Genomic DNA, 6,000 nt, shown 5'->3' with positions numbered 1-6,000 from the left:
AAGTTCCAGCTCAAAAGAGTACAGTCATAATGTAGGGGCATGTACAGACCAAACATCCTATGACAGTCGATCAGCCGATCTACCCAGAAGACTTGACTCAACCTAAGCTCTGATACACTAAATGTAACACCCACATACCAATGCGGGTACCCGATCCAATCCGAGGTGTCATATTAGGGCCACCAGAGCGATCCACAGTAAAAATCACAGAAAATTTAATTTTTTTGTTAAAACGCGTAAAATCATAAAACAATTTATAATTGAAATACAAGTCCATATAAAAATAATTCATATATTACAAATAGAATTAAAATCATACAAGTTTAGATTTGGATATAAAACAAAATACAATCTACATGCCCCTAATCACATGTACCGTACTCCGCAAACAACGTCGTTGGAACTCCTTTACTGATTTCGATAGTTGCACTAGTTCAATTCTTTTAACTGAAATGGTGAGTAAAAGAGTGAGTTTTGGGAAGCTCAGTAATACAAGACTACCAAGTGATGCTGAAAGACAAATATATAATAGGCATGCATAAAAAATTCCTTATTGATTCATATGTTTACAGGTTTTCGAGATGAGTTGTGGTTCTAGTGATATTTCTTCGAGTAAATGACATGAAAATTTTAGTTCAGATGAAACATTCAGAGGACTAAGTTCAGGAGATCGAAATAGGATGTCTAGCGTGTTTCAACAAAATAGAGTAATGCATATAGATCCTTTAAAAATGTTAGTAGTTTAAAATATATTTTAAAACCACAATAATACCTTCAAACTGAACACCTTTATGTAGTTTCCTCAGAACTGCATCATAAGGACTTACCCAAAGCATACAACAAATGAGCCACCATAAGGGAATACCTTGGGGCCTATGGGCCTACCCAAGCGTCTCCTTAGGTCCGTAAGGAATTACCAGCTTGATCAGAGCTGAACTTCCATACTCCAGAATCTTACCCATACAGTATCCAGTAGAAATCATATTTAACAGTAAATAATAATATCAGGATCCTGATCCAGTAAAATCTCGTAAGAGTGATAATGAAATAAACCATATAACTGTCCTCCACCCATACACCATATGCAGTCCCATGATTTACCAAAGGGAGTGCCTTGGGGACTTAAAGTCTACCTAATACCTTAGCTCCGTAAGGAATTACCAACTTGATCAGAGTTGAACCTCCATACTCCAGCCTACCCAAATTATACCCAACAATCAGCTCATACAATAAACAATAGATTAAATGATCCATAAATCATGAAAGATTATATTTTTCAGTGAAAATAGATAACCAGAGAACACATACCATGTAGCCATAGTTCATAAGCTAGTAAATCAATAATTTCAGAAAATCACGTTTTAAAATATATAAACATTTACATGTCACATAAAGAACACACTTGAGAATCCATATATTCTTTGGAGTTACTTGGTATTTATTAGGTAGGGAGCCATGAAACTTTGGTAATTTAATAGGAATTTAGAATCAAGATCCCTAAAAATAGGGGAGCTAACTGATTCATCATTCATTCGGGAAGTGATTTATCAAGATCATATAGTATTCATATATTTTTCGGAGGTAATTTAGTAATCAGGAAGACATTTATAACCTTTTACATCAGAGTTATTGAAGATCTAGATATAACATGAGTGTTCTCATTATTTAGCCAAATAGGAGTATTCCAGACATTTTAATTACTGATGGATTCTTAGTAACTTAATCCAATAAGGGTAAAATGGTAGTTTGCATTATTCTAAATTTATACCGAATTATCATGATTTCGAGTCAAATCGTACTAACCGATCTCTACCCTAAAAACTTGTCAATATTCCATATTGATATACTTCATTCACGAATAATCACTTCTTAATATTGATTACACTTGTTGAACTGATCACTTTCAGAATCACCACTGAATGGAACTAAAGGAGACGATCATATATTTGATGGTATTATACATTTATGGGATGTTCAATATAAAAATAATCATCACTTGAGTTATGCTCCATAACCTTTAGGGATGATACATAATAAGTTTGTTGGTGTTTCTAGAATTTATCCAAAGACATTCACTTATTTCAAGTTGTTAGGATATTTAGGTAACTTCCACACTCGAGGTTACTTTGGTCATCTTAGAGTTTAAGGTATTCTAATCTTTTTGGGGTTCAGGGTATTTTAGTCATTTGAATATCAGAGTTATTTTAATATTTCGTAGCTCGATGACATTTCGATAAATTCTTTTCAATCCAAACATATGTACATTTTTTGGTAATATGTCATATATATCCGTTCAGATTTATTTGAGATTTCAGGTATGATAGGAGTGATTCCATTATTCAGGAAATCGGAGGCATTTTAAACATTTGATTCTTAGAGAATTCTTAGTAATTTAATCTAATAAGAGTAGAGAGATGATTTGTGGTATTCAAGATTATATTGAATTATCAGGATTTGAGTCCAATTGAACTACAGATTCTAACACTGTGATACTTGTCAATAATTCGGACCGTGATACTTCTCTATTATTCACTTTTTAACACTGATTGCACTAGCTGAACTAATCAATATCAGGATCATCGTTGAATGGATCTTAGGGAGACGAACATGTATTCCAATGATATTTATTTCATTTCTGTGTTGCAACAGTATCATGAAATGTCGATGTGATGGATTTGTGGTTTAAAACCCTTATGGACGGTACAACATATAAGTTCATCAACGTTTCCAGACTTATCCAAGTCATTCGCTTAATTATATGTCATTGAGGGTACTTAGGTCATTTAGTAATCAAGTTTATCCTGGTCAGTTTGAAGTTTCCATAGTAATTCAGTCGTTTTCACAATTTCAGATACATACAGTACTTCTATTTAGTTCAACTTGGTTATATAATATAGTCATTTTACACTTCAAGGGTATTTTGGTCATTTTGTGCTTCAGGGGCAATTATGTAATTTTATAATCAGGTAGTTTTGGTATTAAAGTTTTTAATGAGGATAAATAGAATTTAGAGATTCTGAGGTTATTTTCTTTTTCGGATAATCACTGAACTTGAAATCATTGTTATCAGTCTGTTTGTGTTTATGCAACTAGTCTGAGCCTTATTCAGTTTAATTTATTCTATTTCGCAATTGGATCGAGTTTAGAAATTTTTACTATGCACATGTAATCATATTCAACCATGCATTTACTAATACAAACATGTTCCATTCAGCATGCATAAGGTAGTAATGTATTACCCCGATTCATGAGCCATGTCGATTGACCATTTAAACTACATTCGGTCACCCTCGAACTTTAATTCCACGTCCAATAATTTCTCGGATACATAGCAAAACGAATTTACGTCAAAAACTAAACTTAATCGAAAAACCAAATTGAATTCAAGATAAAAAACTAGAAAATGGCTTATCGAATGCGAATTTGGCAAAACAGACTTCGGATTAGGACCAGGATATCGAAAAACATAAAATCTTACTTTACGTCAGAAGCTAAACTTTTTGGTCAAAGTTAACGGGTTTACTTAGACGAGTTATCTCAGTTTGGTTTGACTTAGGCAAGTTGACTCAGCCGAGTTGACTCTGTTCAAACCAGTTTGACTCGATTGGTTCGGTCTAACTCTACCGGTTCCAGAAACCTCCTGGATTGGTGGAGGAGCCACACGCAAACTGCTAGCGCGTGACAGCGCGTGCGACGACGACAAGGGTCGTTTTGATCGACCGATTCTTCCCTGAACAACTATGCATTAAAATCGACCCATATCAACCATCAACAAGCCAGAAAACAAGCTAAAGTCGCCAGAAAAAACACATTTGACAAATACCTCAATGACGATCGACGGCGGCGCATCGACGTGGAACAAAATCGACCGAGTTTTGTTTGTACAATGCCGATGAACTCAATGGAGGTGGTGGCGAGGTGCGACGATCACCAGATCGGTCGGAAATCAAAGGAAATCGAGCGACAGGGTTTTATTTCGTTGAAACTTCGTGGCGGGTTTTACAGCGAACGACGCTAATTTTGGACGAGGGGTTTGGGGGTTTGTTCGCCAGTCGACGGCAAGCCTAACTGGGTGGTGGCGTAAGTCGACAGGAGGGTTTAGGTGTTAACTAATCGAAAATTGGGAAATTTTGGGGCTAAGTCTCTGAACCTCCTAGATTTTTGAAACTAACCCAAAAAACTTTGGAAACTTACAATTTAATCCTTAGAATCAATTAATTTATTTAATAAATTATAATTTGACATTTTGGGGTGTGATAGTATAGACATATCAAATTAAAAAAAATATTAATCGTTAAATAACTAACAAAGTTGATGCTAACTGAATAAGAAGCATCAAGACAAAAATTCCAAATGTTTGTGGATTCAATTCCTTCAACCCGCTTAAACAGGAAGATATCTGCCCCTTGATGTTGGCTTCCGATTACCACAAACAGAAAAGAGTAGAGGGACTAGCTTCATCTATATCCACTGTTATCATCTAACAAAGGAAAGCCCCTTGATTGTTCGATATTTAATGTGTCTTGAAGATGTGATTTCACGCGCCTCTGACGTTTCCTTTGTCTGATATTCCTTTGTGGCTTTATCTGATGCTTGTTCAGTCTGCATCAACTTTGGCGGCTAGCTCATGTAGGACAAGTCTTCAAGACGTGGTCCTCTACATGTTGACATCAATTATTAATTCATCAAAGCTTTTTGGGGGTTTCCCCCGAATTTTATCCCAAAATATATGTATTATAAGTTAAAAATATATACTTACAATCATTTAAAGAATATATATATAAATTAAAAACTAATTCCAAATAAATAAGATTTATAAACTGTGAATACATGAATGAGTTATTGTCACATAAAGCGGCCTAGATGATTTTGAGAATAATTATATATTTTTGTCTCTTTTCTGTAACAGTATGTTTAGTGTGATTATGACACGAGATTTTGTCACTTTTTCTTTATATAAATATTTTTCTCTTTAGTTTATATTAATAATAAAATTTAATTGCACCTGGAAAAAACGAGCTATTGTCCAAGTTGATAAGGGGATATTTGAGACATCAATTTTAACTCTGATTTATGAAATTAAAAATTATATAGTTGTATAATTTAAATTCATAATTTTTAAAATATAATAATAATAATAATAATAAATAGAATTAAAATCCTACTGTGTTGTTATCACGAAGTGAGACAATTTTATATAAATTTCAAGTCTTGTAGTTATGATAAATTTCAAGACCACAATTTTATTATAATTGTCAAACTTATACGACGAATTTGATAGATAATGTTATTGAAATAAAGAAAATTAGACTTGAGGAATAATCTCATGTTTTACAAATATAAAATCTCTTAAGGAATATTTGGCTCGTAAATCCATTTTATTAGCGGTGTTACTGTTTATATATATATATATATATATATATATATATATATATATATATATATATATATATATATATTATAGATACACATATATTTATAAATTTTTATAAGTGGATATAATATAAATAAAATTTAAGATAAATATATCAAAAAAATAAATAACTAAAAACATTTAAATTTTAAAATAAACACTTCTCCACCTTAATTTAAACATAAATCTGCCATTGGTTGATTACGAGGGAAATAACCCACAAGATTTGACTCCTTAATTTATTTAATTATAAAATATATGTTTGAATTTTTTGAATTAATATATTCTATCGATGTAACTTAGGGATGGCAAACGGGCGAGCTAAGTGAAGATATCCCTTCTCCATACTTACCTAATTTTTCAAATCCACCACCCGCCACCACTTATGATGGGTAAAATTTTTCAAATCTACACCGCCCATGCGGGTATATTCTCAAATTCATCCTCACACCTACTAGCCAACTGGAGACGTACCTGGCTAGACCTGCCTTACATCAACCTTAAGTTATACATAAACAACAAAGATAAAACAAACACGTCCATTAAGAAACATAATAAAATAAACTAATGATTATTTGAGTTAAGTG

The sequence above is a fragment of the Hibiscus syriacus genome, unplaced genomic scaffold (genome assembly GCF_006381635.1).
Source record: "Hibiscus syriacus cultivar Baekdansim isolate YM2019G1 unplaced genomic scaffold, ASM638163v2 tig00111023_pilon, whole genome shotgun sequence".
Classification (NCBI taxonomy): domain Eukaryota; kingdom Viridiplantae; phylum Streptophyta; class Magnoliopsida; order Malvales; family Malvaceae; genus Hibiscus; species Hibiscus syriacus.
Note: the sequence above shows the minus strand (reverse complement) of the source record.